Source organism: Equus caballus, chromosome 24 (genome assembly GCF_041296265.1).
Source record: "Equus caballus isolate H_3958 breed thoroughbred chromosome 24, TB-T2T, whole genome shotgun sequence".
In the NCBI taxonomy this organism is placed as follows: Eukaryota; Metazoa; Chordata; class Mammalia; order Perissodactyla; family Equidae; genus Equus; species Equus caballus.
The window spans coordinates 15,551,341-15,572,368 of NC_091707.1; positions in this window are offsets into that span (position 1 = coordinate 15,551,341).

Here is a 21,028-nt window from a genome sequence, read left to right on the forward strand (position 1 = left end):
GTCTCTCATCCTGAGGAGCACGTTCTGGGTCTTCATCAGCTTCATGGTGCCCTGGTTCATCCCTAAGGGGTGATCAGCACCATGCTGGTTACCTGTTCAATTTGCTGCTATCTTTTGGCTGATTGCAATTCTGGTCCAAGTCAACCCTCCCTTTGGACCACAGTTGAAAAATTAAACCATCTGGTATCTCAAGCATCACTGGCCTTGATGGAGAAGACCTGCTCTCCAGTGCTCAGTCAGAAAGTGATGAAGAGAATTCCTCCGGATGCAAAATCACTTCCAAACCCGGACCACCTTCCTTGACTCACCTGTTTTGGCCACCAGCTAACTTAAACATTTTCACACCACTTTTGAATATCTTATTCTACCATGCAGTATTTTTTCCTATCACCTTTTTTTAGATTTTGATAAATTATGTGCCTACTTAACCTAACCTGTGCCGATTCCATAACACATTTATGGCCCCTGCTGAGGTAGAAGGTGCTATTCCTCTGGGAAATATGTTACTCTCTCCTTGGAACCTGTGGATTTGAACATGGCTCCTGCCTGCTCACAATAAGGGAATCAGCAAAGTGTTTAAAAACTGCTACAAGACAAATTAAGAGTCCAGGGCAGCAGTCAGTAGGAGACCATATCAGGAAGGAAGCTCCGGCCCAATGGAATTACACCAAAGTATATTCTCAGGATGAGGTTCTTATTCCTGCCATCTTTTGGACTAAATTATTTTTCTGTTTTCTGTGCGAAAGGAAAAAAGAAAATTAAATTAGTTCACTGCCCTCAATAGTGCATAACTTGAAGAAAGTCTTTTTATCTGCTAAGATTTATGTTAAAATGTAATCAAACCAAGTTGTTGAATAGAGTTAAGGACACAGTGGATGGACAAGAGTGTCTTAGCGCACACAGCGCGAACTCACCTGCCCAATGAGCGGGGCTCCCTGAAGAGGAGCATTTCCTAGAACAGGCCTTTCTGTGGGATTTCTCAAGTTTCACGGGATTTTGCTGACAAACGAGGAGCCTCAGCTCAAAGAGTCTCTGTGGGGGCCACAGCGAGGCCACTACGTCTCTTCCACACACCTGTGGCCATGATAAATCTGCCCTGTCCACTGACACACTGTCACCTGGGCTCCCATGGCCAAAGGCACAGGTGCCTACACTGGCTGAATGAATTCTTGGCCTTATTACAAAAAACAAGGGCGACCAACCCCTGGTGTTTAATCCCAAAACCTGGGCCTCATTAGCACCATGCCTTTCCCAACAGGGTAAGGAGCTGTATGCTCTGTGGTCACGTCACCTAGGATGAAACTGTCAAGCATGTGAGCCTGGATGAGCAAGAAAAGTCTGGGGATGTTAAGGCAGAAACACTGCCCACACATCTATTTCTAGGAAGTAGTGCACTTCAAAGGACATGTTCCTCTTTTCAAAACTATCAAAATTGCTACAGATGTTATATTTGTATGTTAAATTATAATATATATCATATATCTCAATATATATTATGTTTATATATTAAATTATAATTTTAGAACTTTCTTGAGGAGAAATGGAATAAGGTGTTTCAGAAGCTTTCCAGTGGCTCTATTTCACTCAGCCCCACCAGGAAGACTGGCGAAAATGAGCATCTTTTTTTATTTGTTTTTAAAATGATCACCAAACTTTTCACGCTCCTTTTCCTGGCGAGTCCCCTTTCTACTCAGCCCCCTGGTCTTTCCCATTGCTGGGTGCTGAGGGCAAGGCGTCCACCACAACAGCAGCTTCCGCTTTGGCACTTCAGTGGAGTCTGATGGTGCAGCCCTTTCCTGCAGGGACTTCTCTTCCTCTTACTAAACCTTCGCTCCTTGTCTGTTTGCTCACCGAGACCTCAGCATGCACGGCCTTCCCTTCCCTGTCCACGTTCCTGACACGATGGCACTCTTTCTGGAGCACACCAAGCTCCTCCCTGCCCACAGGTGCTTGCTTTCACGGCTCACTCTCCCTGGTATATCTTCCCTTCCCTGTCTCCTTCTCATCTTTCATTTCTTACTTCGGGAAAATCGTCTGCTCCTCCCCACTTCCCTGACCGCTCCCCCACCTACTCCCTGTTACAGCCCCCTTAGAGTACTAAGAGATTCCTTAGAGTACTTACTATCTTAAGAAATCTTCTGTGTGTGCTTTATGCATTTCATTGTTAGTTCTCTCCTCCTCTAGAATGTAATTCCACATCTGGGCACATCACCTATTTTTTACGCTCTCCAATGCCGCGCACCTAGGCAGTGCCTGGCACAGAAGAGGAGCTAAAGAGACAATCAATGAACCAATGAATGAACAGCCCAGGGTTCCTCAGAGGAAAGGCACAGCTTCTGAAGAGAGAGCCCGTCGGATCCCTGACTTGTTCTGTAGGGAGTTTGAAGAGCACTGGTGACTTCAAACACTCTGACACTCTGCTTAGTGTCCAGCTGTTGTGAGAACTTGCCTGACTTTGGGGGGAACCTCCAGTTTCCAAACACAAAATTGCCCACATCTTCCAATGCTTGGATATGCTCAGCATCTGGACCATGCTAACAGTTAGCACGCAGTGAGCACCTCCCCTGCCAGGAATGTGTATAACGCATTCTCTCCCGAGTCTGCACAACGACCCTGTGAGAGGCTGTTGTCCCTACTGTACGGCTGCCCAGACTGAATCTCAAGGGATTTGCAAAAACACATGGAACAGATAAGCATTAGAGCTGCTGTTTGAACTCGTCTGTCTCACCTATCTTGGTGGCTCATGCTTTTAACCATTCTTTGTTTTGAGAAGCCAAACATCAATATGGTAAGGACAATCAGCTTGTGGTGCACACACATACGCTATCCTCATAAGGTTTGAAAGCATTTGTGCAATGTCATTTGTAGTAACAGTTTTCAACCTCTTCATACCCTTTCTAGACAGGTGCTTATTCACAAGATACGAGTACAACTACTTCAGATCTCTTGTGAGTTTTTCTGGGTTTTCAAATCCTGCTCCCATCAACACCAAGGAAAGAAAGAGGAATTATTTGGGGTTTAGCACCAGTAGAAACTGCTGCTCCTGGTTCCAAGTGGCAAACATCTGATATTTACAGAAGATACAACGTAAGTTCCTCCTTCTTTAGAAGTAAACTTCTACCAAAAGTAACATGCAGGGCTGAAAAACTAATGTTCCTAAGTGTAAAATTTATACAGGAGTTTACAATTCTTAATTTTTCTAGAATAATAGTTATATCATCATCAACACCACTCAAAGTTATAAAAACATTAAGATAATATTTCAGTGAAAAACAGAGAAGAAACTAATCTACTCTCTTCCCACCCGCAGACGGTTATTTTTCTTTCATCCTGATACCCGACTCTTCTTTCCTCATCGGTCCATCACGTCCCTCACGCCGAGTCTCTGTTTTTCTCCCCTTTCCTAGAACTCATCACAAGAGTATCTACATAGTGAGCTCTTGTCTCTGCCACCTGCCTTTTCATCCTCCCCGCAACTTTACATGAAGTTGACCAGCTCTTCCCCTAATTTTTCTCTTCTGTGGGATTGAGCTTCCAAGCTCTTACTCCTTCCTGCATGACTTTGTATGAAAACGCAAGTGCTTAAGATTTACAGCTCTGCTGAGCAGGCTCTCTTCCCATCTGTTCTGGAGCTTGACTACTGAGCTAAAAAATCCCCAGCTGAAATAGCAACAGATGGAAGGTTTAGAAGACATATCCAAATCTCTCAGTTCAACCAAAAAAGCAATGGCTTTCAAACTTGTTACATTAGAGTGGGGAAGGAGCAGCCTCCGGGATGCGCTAACCAAATGACCGAATGTAATGGGAGCCTTTTCACAACAGGGAGAGCCTGTGTGCATGCAGACCTCTTTCTCAGGCCAGTTTAGAACAGCAGTGTCCATGTGACAGGACATCTCCCCACTCCTGGCTTATAGAGAATAACGGATTAAAAAAACAAAAAGCAGAGACATATGTTGGAGAGCAGTGGGAAGTGGTGTGGCCTGGTGGTTTAAAAGGCCTTGGGATTCCAGTTTTGACACAGAACAGTTTGTGTGATCCTGGGCAAATTAATGTTGCAAGCCTCAGTTACCTCATCTGTAAAGTGGGACTGTTTATTATACCTAATTTGTCATTTTGCTGTGACAAGGTTGTCACAATTTGAGAAGACAGTACAAAAACCTCAACGCGGATATGATGCCATGCTTGAAAAATGGTTCCTCTCATTATTCTCGTTTTATTTGCTATAGCATCATTAGACCAGGCAGCTTCTCATGATAGCAAAGGAGTCTAGGCCAACAGGCATACTGTCAGGTTTTCCTCCTAGATAACCCAAATTTATACCAGATGAATTAAGTGGGGAAAAAGAAAAAATAATAAACAGAGGAACTTTTAAATGTGTTTCCAATATAAATGGTCTAGAAGCAGAAAAGAAAATAAAAGGAAAAGAACAGACAAAACATAAAGCTTGCATCTCTCCCAGATTTCAACATAAACTATCATGAATTTGGAAAAGACCCATCCATGAGTTCTTCAAAGTCCTTTTCCCAAGGGAGAAGAATCTCCCCCAGAGAAGAGAGATAATGGCTGGCCTCAAAATACCAAAAGAAAGTTCAAAACCCTGGCCCTCCCGTCGACTCAGCCATCTATGGGCCAGCAGCCGCGGCCGGTCTGCAGAGCGCGTGCAGCGGAGCCCGCGAAGGGGCGCACGGAGGGGTGAGGAGGGGCGCGCCTGCGCTCTCCGTCCCGCCGCGCGCGCTCCGGGGCGCCCCGGAGAGGGGGCCGGGCCTCGTCGACCCCCGAGCTGGTGCCTGTCGTGGCTGCGACGCTGAGCCTCTGGCCGCCAGCTGTCGGAGGGGGGATCTCCCCGTCTCCGAGACGCAGAGGAACCTCTCTGAAAGTCTGTTCACATGGCACGCGGTTCGGAGCAGACAAAACAAACTGAGACATGCGGCAGAATGGGGCGGGTTCTGATGCCGAGGCCGGGGTTAGGCTGCCTGCCACTTTGCTTATTTTAAACCTAGTTTATTGGGGCCAGAAAACTCAGTAGCTTCTACATCCTGGAGCGCAAGGTGCCAGCAGTGGTCGGATATTCCTTAACGTAAGCTTTTGTGGTGATTATTTTTCACTGGGGCTAAAAGGAGAGACAGTTGGACCCGCCTACGAACTGTTCATGGCTTAAGTGGATAAATCTTTCTTCAGTGTGTGCCTTAAAATTTCACCAGCCATGGGCCTCATTTATCGAAAAACCAATCATTCTCCTCCTTACAGAAATTTAATGACTCTGTAAAATATGACTTTTATTCTTGTGAAGAATCTTTTTCACCTACAATGATTTTCAAAGGCTTCAAATATCTGAAATCACTATCAGAGGCAAAACTCCGATTGAACTGCTTTTTTTTTCCTTTTTATGAAATAGCTGCTTAAAAATATTTCTAGAATCTGAGCCCACGTACATTGCAAGCAAAACGGAACAAATTCTTTGGTTCTTTCATCCGGCTCATCTAGCGACCCACGTGGCGGGAGCGATGGATTGCAGCTGACACCCATGTCTGACCGCCTGCGCTCTCCTCGTCCGGCACGTGGGCGGCGGGCTGGCCCGGACTGCTTTACAGGACCGTTATCAAGGTCGAAAGAAATGCCTTTTATTTTTCAAGGCCTGGGCAATAAGCCGGCTCTTTACTTCATGAGACATCTGCTGTCTTTCTTCGTGTGCCACTCGTGAAGCTGAGTTTTCCTTACGACTTTCTTCTCATAACAATTATCACGCAACACTGTTTTCCAGAGAACTTGGGCCGATGGATTTTTCTCTCCAAGCAAAAAGTGTAACATTAATTTAAAGCCAATATCATCATCTATATTTCATTCTCAAATAGATTTCTGGGCTTAAAAAAATAAAAGCCAACAAGACTGTCAAGAAAAAATAACCACTTACGATCTCTGGCTGAAATGTATCGCCAACGCAACTCCACTTTGTTGTAATACATAGGCCTTTATCAGCGAATTCTATGTGCAGTGCACCAACTTTCCTTAGGAATGAAGGGCTGCCTCCATTTGCTGGGCCCTTGTCTGTTTGCTTAAAGCCGCATTTGACCACAAAGTTCCAGGGATTTTTTTTTTCATATATTGATACAAAGGATAAACTGTAGAGAATCTTGTGTTCTCCAATAATTAATCATTCCCGGGCTGACTGATAAGTCCTTAGCCTTGTTTTCCATCGGTGAGAAAAAACAACGATGAGGTGGCTCACCTGGTTACCCTGCTTTCTCTAATTGCTCCACGTTCCTTCCTCCACCTCGTGTAACAAGAGCCTCTGAAAAAGCTCTTAGTGATATTTATTTTGACGAACAACCTGCTGGGGTTTGACTCATTTTTCTTCTTCTCCAGTCTCTCGCTATTGCTCTCACTTTCTCCAGCTGCTGACTAACTCCTAGGAGCCCTGATTCTGCTGGTAAACGCAGGAGCCAAATTCATGGGAAGCCGTTGTTTCAGACAAGAGGCAGCAGCTCTAGAATAGGGTGTGCGGAGGATCCAAAACAGACTTCAAGGAACGTTGGAGAAAATCTCTGTCTGCCACGTGCTTCACATATGGACCTGTGTTTTTTTTTTTTTTTCTGTTTATATTTTTTTATTAAGGAGCTTCATGTCAAAAAAAAGAGATGAATGATGACTCTTAAAATGTTATCTTACCCTGAAAATTTCACCTTTCCTTGTTGCAATGTGTCCTAAGCATTTCCACAGGAGTCAAATTCCTAGGCTCAGTTTCTCTAAACCTGTAAGACGAGAGGCTTGAGCTAGACCGGAAGCTGAATTTTCCTGAGGAGCACCTGAGGGACTGGTTCACTACGCAGCTTCCTGAGCCCCAGTGCCAGCAATTCTGACCCCGTAGTGTGGAAGCCGGACCCAGGAATCTTCCATTTTCAACTCACCATTAGTGTGTCTAATACAGACGGTTCACAGACCGTGCTCTGAGAACCCTGGTCTGAGGAGTTCCAAGGAGCTTCCTTTGCCAATAGTCTGTGACTGTATAAGAACCTCAGCAGGACACTAGCTGATCATATGTGGGCAAATCTTACACTTATTGGCAAACCCATCTCCATTGGGCGCTTGCCTCGTTAGCATCTCCACTTCCTGTGTCTACTTTGTGAGCCGCACAAGCCCGGCTCCAGTGAGGGTTTGAGGCTGAAGGGGTGCAGGTGGGAGCCCAGCCTGCAGCTCCCCACAGCCTCGGAGACGGCGGGCTCTTCAAAATGCTGCATCCCGTTTGGTTTAAAGTAAGTTCCCAAAACAGCAGACACTTGCATTTTCAAGGTTAAGTGTAGAAACCTTTCATTTTAAAGGCAAATAGTAACTTTGAGATCATCCCTGATGTTTTATTTATTCTATGACGAGTCTTCTCCAGTAGCACAATGAGAGAATGTTGTAGGGGTGGGGTTAGAAAACAGGTTACGACCGTGACAAATGAACCACGCCTCGGCGTGAAACTTTTCAGAACCACTCTTCCTAACCTGCGGCCTCAGAAACAAAAACCAGAGAAAGTGCAGGGCTCGCACGCGCTGGCGGAACCGTGCAGGCAGTGTGGAGAAGAGGCCAGCTAACGAGGCCCAGGCTTGATCACAGCTCCCTCACCAACTACTCGTGTGACCTGGGCCAAGTTAGTTCCGTTCTCTGAGCCTCAGTTTCTTTATGTGTAAAATGGGTCTCATGGTTATTCAACAAGTATTTAGCGAGTGCCTAGAGTAGGCCAGTAACTGCATAGTAAGCTCAAACAGTGGACAAAACAGGCAAAAATCCCTGCCCTCAGGAGGAGCACAGAGCAGAGACGAGGAAACAGAAGCTGCAGTGTCGGATCCTGGTAAACTGATGCACGCTATGATGAAAAATAGACAGGACGAGGAGCAAGAGAGCAAGGGACGGCCATTTCAGACGAGGTGGTCAGGGAAGGCCTCTCTGAGGGGGCATTGGAACAGAGACCAGAATAAAGTGAGGAAGGAGCTTTGCAATATCTGGGCCAATGCCACCCAGGCAGAAGCAAAGTACAGGTGTGAAAGCCCTGAGGCAGGAGCATTGAAGAATGGCCTGGTGACAGAAGGAGGCAAGTGCGACTTACGGAGAGAAAGGGAGGGGAAAGTGGGAGGAAGTGAGGTCAAATAGGTAGCCTGGTCACAAAGGGCCTGGACGTGAGCACTTAAGGGTTTCATTCCGTGTCAATGAGGAGCCATCAGAAGCTCTGAGCAGCACAGACTGATGTACCTTTGAAACGATCGTTCCAGCTGCTATGGGAGATGAGACCACCAGGGGGATGCATCCAGCAGGAGAGACTGGGCCACCTTTCCTTGTTGCAAATTGACATAACCATTTCAACAAGAATCGAGTCCCTAGGCCTCCGTTTCTCTAAACCTATAAAATGAGAAGGTAATAAACAATCACAAAATCCTAGTGGCTTATGAAAGCAAAGGTTATTTCTCACTCGCACTCCATGTCCTCTGTAAGTTGGCTGCGGTTCTGCTCCGCCTGTCCTTGTCCTGGGACCCCAGGACAGAGCAGCCTCTGTTTGAATCACTGCAGATGGCTGTGCCAGAGGGGAAAGGGTGCATGCTGACTCCTGCACCGGCTCTACAGTGTCAGCCTGGAAGTGACATACATCGCTTCCGCTCATATTGCATTGACCACAGCAAATCGTTTGACTATACCTAACTCCAAAGGCAGTGGGAAAGTGCAATCCTACCGTGTGCCTGCAAGACAGAAGAGTGGGTGAACGGCACAACAAATACCGCAGAGACCAGAGGAAAGCAGAGAGACCAACCTGGAGACTCTCACAGTAAACCAGGCAAGAGACGAGAATGGCCAGGACCAGCAGGCGCAGGAGAGGTCTTAGGAAACAGATGAGGAAGATATTTTGAAGGCAGAGAAAACAAGTTTGCTGATGGATTGGATGTAGAATAAGCATAACCACCTCACAGTGGACTTATTTGGTGCAGATTAAATGAGATGATGCATGTAAAGTTCTCACTCAATGCCAGACACACCGTAAGCCTCGACAATGGTGATTATTACTGTTGTAGTCCTGCACTGAAGAGGTGCTTGAGAGAACAGAACAGTTTAATTTTGGATTATCCTATTTTCCAAAACTTATGCTTGCTTTACACTTATACCACTGTACACACACACACAAAGACATTTTCCAAAAATAATCATAGTAATTATCCACTTGACTGTAAATGGACTTGATCTCTTAGGAAACTTTATAATAATGAATTGATTTTCCTAATAGCTTCAGAGAAGCTTTCGTTCCTTTGGACACATGTTTGGGATCCAGAAGCAGCCTGCATAAGAGTCAGGAAGCCCCCGTCTTTCTGCTCAGATGTTGCAGATTAATAGTCATTCAATTTGGGAATGTGAATTGAACTCGTAAGACAAGCTCCACGTACCAGTGACATTCAGGAATGAAAACTGACAGATCATCTGCTTCGGAAGATTGATTCTTCAGATTTTAAGAAGGGGGAAAAAGACCTTTAGTGACATTTGCTCTCTTATGGCTTACATTAAACAATTTAATATATAACATGAGGGAGAGAACATGATGTAAACAATATATCCAGGAGGAAAAATAAATGACCTCAGTCCCGAGAGGCAGTGCTCAGCACTGGTACTATTCATGTACGTTATAAGGAATGATGTATCAGTTTTACTTCTAATCAGTATCTAAATATATCACCGCTGGTTCCTGGAGGGCATTACGCTATCTCACAATGCACGCTCACATTTTACATTAATGTGGAAAGTATCCATCTGTTATCAGGCAGAACTTAATTCTACATTGAAAAATGAGGTGTCTGCTTGGTGCACTTCTATTTTAAGGTTTAAAGTCATTGAAAAATCGAATCTAAAATAGAACTTAGGAACAAAACTATGCTGTTTTTTATGGCATGGATGCTGAGAGAGAATGGTTTGCTGGGTGTCCGATTCGGAGGCATCAACTATGTTTTGGGTGCCTCTGGTTTATAACCCTGTTTGGGCGCATCTATCCCAATGGTGTTGTGAAATTCTTAAAAATATTCTTAGAACAATTTTTTAAATAAACATATAATACATGTGGCTATCCCTGAGTTAATTGTCCCCATAAACAAACATAACATCCCAGAAAAGACCACAGTTTCAGCTTCTAAACCATGTCTTCCAAACTGCTTCCTGTCTATTCGTGTGTCCTTATTTGCAGTTCAGAAAATATGTTCTCTATAGACAGCAGTCGGATGAAAAGGGCTGGTTGTTGCAATATTAAACAAATGCAATTTATGCATTGCAACACACCAAATGATGGGTTCCATGGGATAAGAAATATAAGCAGAACCAGTTAGCCAGGCGACATGCCTAGGCCACTGTAGATGATCCATAAGGTGGATCTGGTAGATTTACGAGCATTTCTAAGTGCTTCGGACGGTGTTAGGTGCCAGAGGCCAGAGTTAAGTGCCAAAATATGTGTGACTGTCTGTGCTCTCAAACTCCTCAAAACAATTCAGGATTCGGTTGACCTCTGTTGGGTACAAGTGATGGAAACACAGCTTGATCTAGCTCAACCAAAGCACAGAAAAAGTGGAGGGAGGGAGGAACTAATTGGCTCACTCAACTAAACCATGGGGCAAGTGTGGATCTAGCATTAGGGACAGAGGGGTGAAAGGCATTGTTTCTATGTTCTGATCCTGTGTTTCTCTCTGTGCATCAGCATCATTCTCTCAGCTGGGTTTTCCAGAAAACACAACCCTGGCACCTCCAGATTCATATCTTGACCACTTAGGCACCAGAAAGAAAAGGAGCCTTCCCCAATGGTTCTAGAAAGTGTACAGATTTCCATGCTGTACATACTCTCACCCTGGCCAGTTTCAAGGCACCCCCCTGAGGTCACTGAATGGGAAGTAGAGAAGAGAGGCACACAAAGGGTTCCTCTGAGCCTGGCCGAGGAGGTGCAAACCCACTCCAGCACACCACTGACTAGTCTTTACTGCACACCCCTCTATATGCACCCACAAAAACCTGAATTGTTGCTGGTCCCTCCTTCCGAGGAACATTTCAGGGGAGACAGAGAAGGAAAGAAAGAATACAGTGTGGTAACTGCTGTAATACACCTGTATTATAGCACACAAGATGCAGGGATGACCCAAAGGTGGGGGTGAGCCCCACTGCCTGGCCTGGAGCTGCACCCTCAGAGGAGGCTTTGTAGAAGGGGCTGTCCTGAGTCTTTACGGTTGAAAAAGTTTCTCTGGACTTAGAAGTGCGTGGGGGAAGGACATGCAGAGGGAACACCACACACAAAGACCCTCAGGAATGCAAGAGGAGGGGGTGAAGGAGCTGTGAGGATGGCTGCAGAGAAGGTGCAAGAAGCTGAGAGACACAGCAGGCTGGGGTGTCAGTCAGGGATGGGGCAGGAAGATTTTGGACGCCTCCCAAGAAACTTGGATTTTTAGCCTATTGACTAAAAAAAAAAAAAAAAAACATGGCTGTCAACCTATATTTAGTAGGGGGAACCCTTTTACTATGAAATATTAGGTGTGATTTCAATTTATAAAACAAACATCTTATGTCATTAGTGCATACTCGCTGTATTAAAAATAAAGTAACTGGGTTACATTTGATGAGAAAATGAGTTTGTGAACTGCTGGTGTCCTGAGCATGAAAATTGGGTATATAGCACGTTTAAGAAAGTTCATATTGCTTGTTCTTAAGCAATGTTTTCTGAAGTAACTTCAACTTTAAAGTTGAAGGCATTGTAGAAAGTGCACCCATGCCCACTCTACCCAGGGTCACCTAGCGGGAATATTTTGCCCTGCTTGCTTTATCATTTGTTTTCTCACTCTTGCCCTTAAAAATATCTGTGTAGTTGTGTGTGTGTGTGTGTGTGTGTACTTGCTTTTCTGAACCACTTGAGAGTAAGTTGCATACATCATGGCCGCTTACCCCTAAACTCCTCAGTGTATATTTCCTAAGAATAGAAATATTCTCTCCCATAACTACAGTATAGTTATCAATCTCAGTACACTTAAAATTTGTGCAATACTTTATTCTTCCATCCTAACTCCAATTTTGTCAATTATCCCCAGCTGTCTTTTATAGCACTTCCCTGCTCAATTCAGCATCCAGGCAAGGACCACATATTGTATTCAGTTGTGATGTCTCCTTAGTCTTCTTTAATCTGGACCAGCTCCTCAGCCTTTCTTTGTCTTTCATAACACTGCCATTTTTTAATAACAGCCTCCGCCCCGCTCTTCCTTTCACAGAATCTCGCTCATTTGGGGCTGTCCGACGTTCCCTATTGATTAGATTCAGGTGATGTATTCCCAGCAGGGATGATGCATGAGAGACACAGTGTCCTTCTCAGAGCACCGCATCTGGATGAACACAATGTCCTTCTGTACGTCATTTGTGATAGTAATTTTGATCTCCAGTCAAAGTGTTCTCAATTTTTCCATTCTTTGTATAGTTGTTTGGTTTACTTTGCTATTACTAAGCAATTTGAGGGGAAACATTTTAAGAATGTCCCTTGTCAAAATTTCTCTCCTAGATTTAACATCTATTGATGATTCTTACCTGAAGCAATTTTATTGTGATGGTTGAAAAATGATGATTTTTCAACTTTAGCACTCTTTCCATAATTACCAGTAGGTATTTGGCATCCCACTATAAGCAAGGGTCCTCCCTTCTCCTCCAGAGATTTCTTTATTCATCTTTTTTTTTTAAGATTTTATTTTTCCTTTTTGTCCCCAAAGCCCCACAGCACGTAGTTGAATATTTTTAGTTGTGGGTCCTTCTGGTTGTGGCATGTGGGACGCCACCTCAACATGGCCTGATGAGCAGTGCCATGTCCGTGCCCAGGATCCAAACCAGTGAAACCCTGGGCCGCCAAAGTGGAGAGCGCGAACTTAACCACTTGGCCACCGGGCGGCCCTTATTCATCTCTTTATTATCAGTATGGACTCATGGATTCTTTTTTCTTCAATGTTTTATAATTCATAACTGTCTTTAATTTTTGACCTCTGATTTGGCTACTGGGAGTCCCTTCAAACTGGCTCGTGTGTCCTAGGGATAGACTCCACTGGGTTTTTTGGTTTGTTTGTTTAGCATTTTCTTACTTTCTGGCATAACAAGATATACGAGGTTCATCTTGTACCTCCCCTGCCTCAGCCCTGGAATCAGCCATTTCTCCAAGGATCCCTGGTTCCTTCTATTGGCGGATGGCATTAGAGACCAAATCTGGGCACTAGGTATGTTCATTGCTACCGGGGTGTCATTGCTTCTTGTCCTTTTCAGTGCACAAAGCTAGGAAATATATATATACGTGTGTGTGTGTGTATACATGCATAACTCTCTCTCTCTCACGCACACATGCACACACAATTCTGAGTCTGCACCAAGGCCTCTAATTCCAATCCATCCCCACAGGGCTCTTTCTTGACTTCCCCATTCCGCATTTGTTCCTCTCTTATTCCACAGGGACGACCCTTGCTCCCAACAACATCTCGGTACTCAATCCTATAATACATCTGGAAGAGATTCAGCAGGGCTTCTCCCAAAGCAAACCTGCTAGAAAGAGTCCAGGACCTGTTCACCCTTCTCGCCCTCGGCCCCACCTGCCAAGACGGCACGGGGACACCCAATGCTGTGCTCAAAAGCTCCAGTCGGTTGTCTTTCCCCTTCGCTGTGGTAATGTTATTCATTTGAAGTATGGCTGGGTTCGTTTGCTTCAGTTTTCTTCCGGTTGTAGGATGCTTTTTTACCTTCCATCATTGCTGATTTTAGTTCATGTTTTGAATATGTAGAAAATTAACAGGCTTTAAAAAGTCAAAACTATACCAAACAGGCAAACTCAGAGAAGTTTGCGACTGCGTTTGACTCCTGGTTTTAAATAAGTAGGCTTCTTGCGTAATCCAGTCATCAGACGGAGGGAAGAAGGAAAAGGGGTAACGCAGAGTCTGATGGCAACGGGGAACGGAGAGGATGGGGCTTCCCATAATCAGGAGTCAGCTTGCCATCAGCACAGTGGGAAACAAGCATGTGGAAAAGGGTCAGGACAAGCCTCATTTCCAGGCTGGAGGGCCTGGGGGATGCAGGCGCAGCTCACCGGGGAAGAGACTGGTTTGGACAGAAAGACAGTAAATTCTGGTTTTGACGTGTACTGCATTCTGGCTCAGCTTATCTTCTGGAAAGCCAGAAGAAGCAGGACTCAATGGGAGGGAAAAGGGAAAATAACAGCAGCAGGAAATGTGGGAAGGGCCAATGAAAGCTGTATGGCCAACGAAAACTGGGAACTTATCCTTAAAACTATTCTAGGGCCGGCCCGTTGGCGCAGCCGTTAAGTTCGCAAGTTCTGCTTCGGTGGCTGGGGTTCGGCGGTTCGGATCCTGGGTGCAGACCTACTGTGGTGTCAAGCCGTGCTGTGGCAGGCGTCCCACATATAAAGTAGAGGAAAATGGGCACAGATGATAGCTCAGGGCCAGTCTTCCTCAGCAAAAAGAGGAGGATTGGTGGCAGATGTTAGCTCAGGGCTAATCTTCCTCAAACAAAACAAAACAAAACAAAACAAAGCAAAACTATCCTGGAGTTACCTGTGTTTATTACCTGGGCTATCACCACGACCACAAACGCACGGCCCCCGCAGCCTGTGCTCCTTCCCCTCCTTCGTCCCCTAGGTAAGCCCTCTGCCCAGGAGCACACGGTTTAGTGGCCTTGGAATCAGATCTTGCCTCAGATTCTAGCTCTTCCACTTCCTAGTTGGGTGACTGCAAATCCACTCACCTCTCTAAGCCTCAGGACCTCCGCTGTAGAACGGAGGGAGTGGCATCGCCTACCTCGCAGTGTTGCTGTGGGGACCCTGGGGTGATATAAAGCCCAGCGACGCCTGACTCAGAGGAGGCTTTTCTTTTTTTTTTCCATTAACCTCAGGTAACCAAGATTCTGTCTCCCTCACTCTCTAATATAAGCCATACAGTATTCCAGTGCAGGGACTCTCAACCTTGGCCACATGTGAAAATCACCTGGGGAGCTCTTAAAAAACACCAAGACTCCGGCCAACCACCCAGAGAAGAGGGACTCAGTGGGTCTAGGGTGGAAGTGAGCACTGGGGGTTTTCACAAAGCTCCAAGGTGATTTTAAGCCGAGTTCAGCACCACCACTTCCTTCACACACTGAATCTGCAGAGGGGCTCTCCCAAGCTGTCCTCCCTCTTGACCCTTCCGACAGCACTTCAGAGGAGAAATAGATTGCTTGAATTGTTCTCTTTTTATCCCAAACATCTGAAGCATATAGCAATATGTTATTCTCCAGGAACTTCTTTTCTGAGAAACGTAAATACCACCTTCCCCACAGGAAGAAAAGAATGTTCCTCCCCACCCAGGAGAAGCTGCTCCTTCCTCACCCACCCAGGCAGGCCAGCACGCAAAACACAGCTGGAGCTAGGCCAGCGAGGAGGGGAGCAGCCAGTGCGGAGCGCCTCTCTCCAGGGGCGCAGTCCAACAGTCCCGACCAGCGGCGGGCTCAGAGGCTGCGGGCTCCCAGAGGGTGGTGCCGTTTCTGTTCATTGGACAAATCCCATTTCATGGGTGTTAGCACTCCCCAAGGAAGCATGTGAACCACTGCACTGCCTCTATGCCCCCAGGCCCACCAAACTGAGTGTGCCTGTGCTGAAAGTCATTCCCTAATCTCTTCAGGGTTACTTTTAACCCTTTGGTCTGCAGGAGGAACGGGAGTAAGTCACCATAAGCAAAGGTAGATTATGACCATGTGGCTGCAGCCCACAAGATGGGGGTAGATGATTACCTTAGAGGAGGTGGGTCTAAGCCATTGCTTATCACCAGTTGCTTCCTTCAAAACAGGAAAAAGAAACTGTTTGAGAACAGAAAGTAGCTGTATGGTCAATTTATTTTTTATTTTGCAAAACTTTATGTAATCTAAGATTTTTTTATTTCCATTGTTGACAAGTTTAGGAGTATTGTGATAAGGTGTTTCCAGGATATAACTTCCCTGGGGCCTGGAACCCCAAAACTCCATCTAGTAATGAGGTTTGCTGCCTTGGGTCACCCAGCTGCCCTCCAGGGCCTCTGGAGCCTGTAGATCTTCAACATAAAATGGGCTGATACATCTCCAAAGGTGTTGGGCAGAGCACCTAAAAGGACAGTGGTTAGAAAGTAGGTACCAGGGCCCAGCCCGGTAGTATAGTGGTTGAGTTTGCATGCTCCGCTTCAGCAGCCTGGGGTTCATGGGTCCAGATCCTGGGCACAGACCTAGACATCACTCATCAAGCCATGCTGTCGCATCGTCCCACATACAACATAGAGGAAGACTGGTACCAATGTTAGCTCAGCAACAATCTTCATCAAGCAAAAAGAGGAAGATTGGCAATGGATGTTAGCTCAGGGACAATCTTCCTCACCAAAAATCCCCCAAAAAACTATAAACAACAACAGCAAAAAAGAATGTAGGTACCAATTCTGTACTTGGCTTTGAGCTAGACATTTTTCAAACACTGATGGGATCTCGAGCCTGAGCAGCCCAGCTTCAGAGGGTCTGACCATTCTTGATGTGCCCAGGCAGCCCTGTTCAAATATACAAAAGCGGGGTCCCAATGGCCAGATGTCCAGAACCAATGAAGCTTTGGGACACCCACCAAGTCTGAGCCATCACCGCTTCACCTGCTCAACTTCCCATAGCCGTTGGCCCAGAGTCCTTGGTGACCCAAAGGTAGCTAGAGCCATTCCACCACTTCAACCCCTCCCTCCTCTCTTCACCTCTTTCTCTGAACCCTGCTTGGAGCGGTAGGACACTGCAATCGTTGGCAAAAAGAATATCTCTATTATTCCCATCAGGTGTCAAGAAAATCCCAGGGAACGAGATGGAGAATAAGAAAGCGAGAAATTAATAAATGTAAAGAAAAACAGGAGACTAAGGTTTTGGCCATCCACACAAACAAGAAATTAAAACTGTTCCACAACACTACCCTTATTGCCACTTGTCTGTAATTTGCTTTAAGATCCTTCGGTATGTACAGAGGGACACTGTGGTGTAACTCAGTTTAAGCTCTAAGTCTAGGGCTGGACCATCCAAGTCAAGGAAGGATTCTACTCAAGGATGCACTGATCTGCAGTGGTTGGCCAGAGTTCCCTTCAGGAAACGCATACTAGAGAGGCAGCTACTACAAGTGCTTCTAATTCAACTCAAGGCTTGCATATTAACATATTCAATGTCAGAAATGGGTCGGTGCTCTTTTTAAACGAAAGTAGTAGCCTATTTACTAGGATAATGGCTGTTAGAAATAAGTTCTCATTGGTGAAATTAGAAGTAGTCAGTATATGTGTATTGATGACAAATATGTTATAGGCCCGCCCACCATTGCATGAATGAGGTATAAGATTCCAGGTCCAGCCCACACCCAAAGGGAGGAGATTACACATGGATGTGAACACCAGGAGGTGGGCATGTTGGGAACCGTCTCAAAGATTGGCTGCCTTCTGATCCTGAAGGTTCTGGATTCCTGGTGCCAGTTATAAGGGTAAAGAAATCCTGCCTCTGGAATCTCGTCATTTGTCTCAAGTGACCTTCCACGTAAGATGGCGGGCAGAGCACCGTCTACAGAACATCACCCAATCCTGAGCTCCTTGGTCAGCTCCCTTTTCTCCAGAATGTTCCCCTCTTCTCCTCCAACATAAATGAACCAAGCCTGTGGCCTGGATCCTGAAAGTATCAAGTATATTTGGCAAACACATTTGACCTGAGGTATTCGTGTTAATGAGGCTTACAACATTATCCTTCACAGGAAACACATTTGGATTTTCACCGAAGCCTCTGGTGATATCACCTCCCTGGGGAAGCTGTTTGGAAGATACTGTGGAATGCAGAACTTTCATGCTGGGGGACCTTAAATGCAGAGTCCAATAGCCTTGCTTTACAGCAGAGAAGAAACTGGAGGCCCAAGGCGGGAGGCACGACTGCAGACTTTCCCAAGTTCACATAGCCAGATTTTCAGAGACCTTTACAGTCAATCCTTCTCTCTCACAAATGAATGAAAGGGAAGCCTATTTGTCACCTCAAAAATGGATCTCAGGGTGGCAGTGTGGGAAGCAGGGGGCAGCCGCAGACCCAGGGCTTAATGCTAATTATATGTTTAACACCTCAGGTCTTTCAGCATATTCTGGGAGTTCCAAAGCCCACATTACCCATCTCTTCTCCACCCTCCTCCCTCGCCCCGAGCCCACCACCCCGGTACCCAGTAGCGCAAAGAGGGAGGCACCACTACGCCTACCCCAAGGAGGCTGGCCACTGAGGATGACACCCAGGGCGAGAGTGAGAGCTGAGCACCAAGAGCCCGTGGGTCCTGCCCTCCGGGACCGGTTCCACAAGTCTCTGTGGACCAGACCACCCTTGGAAGGTAGGCTTCACCCCTTGACTCCATGTCTGTCCAATGTCCTGCTTATTTGATATTCGGGCAAAACACAGATACTCCCGTTACACAAGCTGACTCAGCGACTCCATCACTAGAAAGAAGCAAATCTCCTAGAGACGCTAGGCAGAGGGCTTCGCAGCCCCTCGGAATGTCAGCTCCCCACCACTCAACACCAGCAAGAAGGAACTCGGTCCTGGGGTGTACTCTGGAACTGGGACTTGCTCTGCCTCGCAGGGCCCAGGGAAGGGCAGCTAACCTTAGAGACAAAGGAGTCACATCTTTGGAAACTCGGTTTCAAAAGGTACACATTTCTTGATATTGTGCTATTTGTTGTATTTGAGTTGCATAGTATGATGTTTTTTGAGCCATCAAGTAGGAAGCAGAATCCAAGCTTTATGGACAGAACCGAGTCTAGGTGACTTCATGGTTGCACATTCACCATCTGCCATCTTCTGACGGAAAATTACTTCAACGGGCCTTTTATGTGGCTTAAAGCAGCTCTCAACACTTGACCCTCTTGGCCTGCTGACTAACAGGCTTGACTTAGAGGGCTCAGCGAACTCAATGAGATTCCACGTGCGCTGGAGTTAGTGAGATCCGAGTTGCTGCTACCTCATATCTGCCCCTCTGTGCACATCTGTGTTCAGGCCCTGATCACGCTTCCTGGAAGCTGTTTGGCAGACCTGAGAGTCAGTTGCACGTACCAGTTCACGGTACCTTTTAATTTCCCTTTATGAGATGAGGTATACCCCAATGAGATGAGGTATTTCCTGCCTTGCCACAAGCCGCACCCTGAGGTCAAACATCTTCTGCTCACATTTTACTCATCAAAGACCAAGAAAAAATGATCAGGCAGCATTTGCACAGAGATGACATCAAAGATCCAGCGGAACTGGGCCTAATGAAGGCTCCCAGGGCTGTGGAACAGAGGAAGAGCTCCTCACAGGGCAGTCACCTAAGCATGGGCTGCTCTCCACCACTAAGGAGGACCACCCTATGTTTGCACGTCCACATGTAAGCCAATGACCCGGGCAGGTGCGAGGCTCCCTCCTAAATGTCTGACACAATGGTCTGGACAATAAAAATCTCCGATACTAAAAATTTCCCTCTGGGGCCTCTTCAAATTCCCTGGCACTCTTACTGAACAGCTTACCTGTCCCACAGAAGAGCTGTCACCCATTCTTCATTTATTCAACAAATATTTGAGTGCCTACTTTATGGCGGACATAAGAAAATGCTGAATATTATTAATTATTACTTTACTGCTGGAAACCCACAGTCCTCCTCCAGTCCAGGCAGTAATCTATGACGATAACAGTGCAGAGATAGCACCATGTTCTTCTTTTTGGTAAACTTTTCGTTGAAGCTCAACATATAGATACAAAGGGGCACAAATCATAAGGAGGCAGCTCGATGAATTTTCGTGAACTCCACACTCCCGTGCCACGGACACCCAGATCAAGAAACAGCACATCTTCAGCACCCCAGAAACTCGCTTGCATGTCCCTCCAGTCACGGCCCCCACCAAAGGTAGCCACCATCCTCACCTGTAACATCAGAGATTATTTGCCTGTTTTCAAACATTATGTAAATGGAATCAGTGTCTGTATGCTCTTGCGTCTGGCTTCCTGCATTAATATTTTGTGCGTGGGAGTCAGCCATGCCATTTCATGTAGCTGTGATTTGTTCATTCTCATTGCCCTACATCCACTGTGCAAGTATACCACCGTGTATTTATCCACCCTACTGCCGACGACCACTTTAGTCTTGTCCTGATGGGGACAATTACATGTAATGCTGCTATGGACATTCTCTTATGTGACTTCTGGTGGACATGTATATGCATTTCTATAGCCATAATCCTAGGAGGGGTGACATGTTCTCTTACATAACGAAGGTGTGAAAAGGCTTTGACAGATACGTTACAAACCTGATTCTTGCTGCTGGTATAGTACATGTGGCTCCACCTTGATCTAACCAACTTCTTCTCATTGCTTCCTTTCTAATTCAGTACCATGATCTGGTTCTGATGTCTGGAGCAAGTTTAGGGGGTGACTTCTGTCCTGGCAGGGAAACTCACTCAAGACTCAGGCCATGGCCAAGGTTGTTGGTCAGCAGCAGGCAGCCTGGGAATGTGACCACAACATGCCCTAGGGCAAGGTGACAGATCTGCACAGGAAACCGAGACACCATTCAAGGGGCTTCTGCAGTCCCTGGCACTGTGCTCCAGGCTCTGTCTCCAGGGCTGCCTGCTCCCTCGGATTTCAGACCCTCTTTGAGCCAGCTTTCAATGTCTGGCTTGCTTTGGAAAGGCTGCCAGCGCCTCATCATGAGCCCCAGGGACCAATCAGTGGCACTCTAACCACACCACTGTGGCTTGGGTGGCAGGATTCACCTGACGCCAACGGGCCTACCGCTGATTTGGCGTGTTCCAAAGGATGAGGCTGACTTGGTCGCTCTGCCAGTACCCAGGCTGGTTCCCCACACACCCCACCCTCAGCAACACCCTGTAAGGTTTAGGGCCGTCCACCCTGAACGGGACAGAACTTCCAATAGAGTTCTCCCAAAGTCCTAGCCTCTGGATGGGTTTCTCTGCTTCTCTTGTCTCACTGAATAGCCACATCC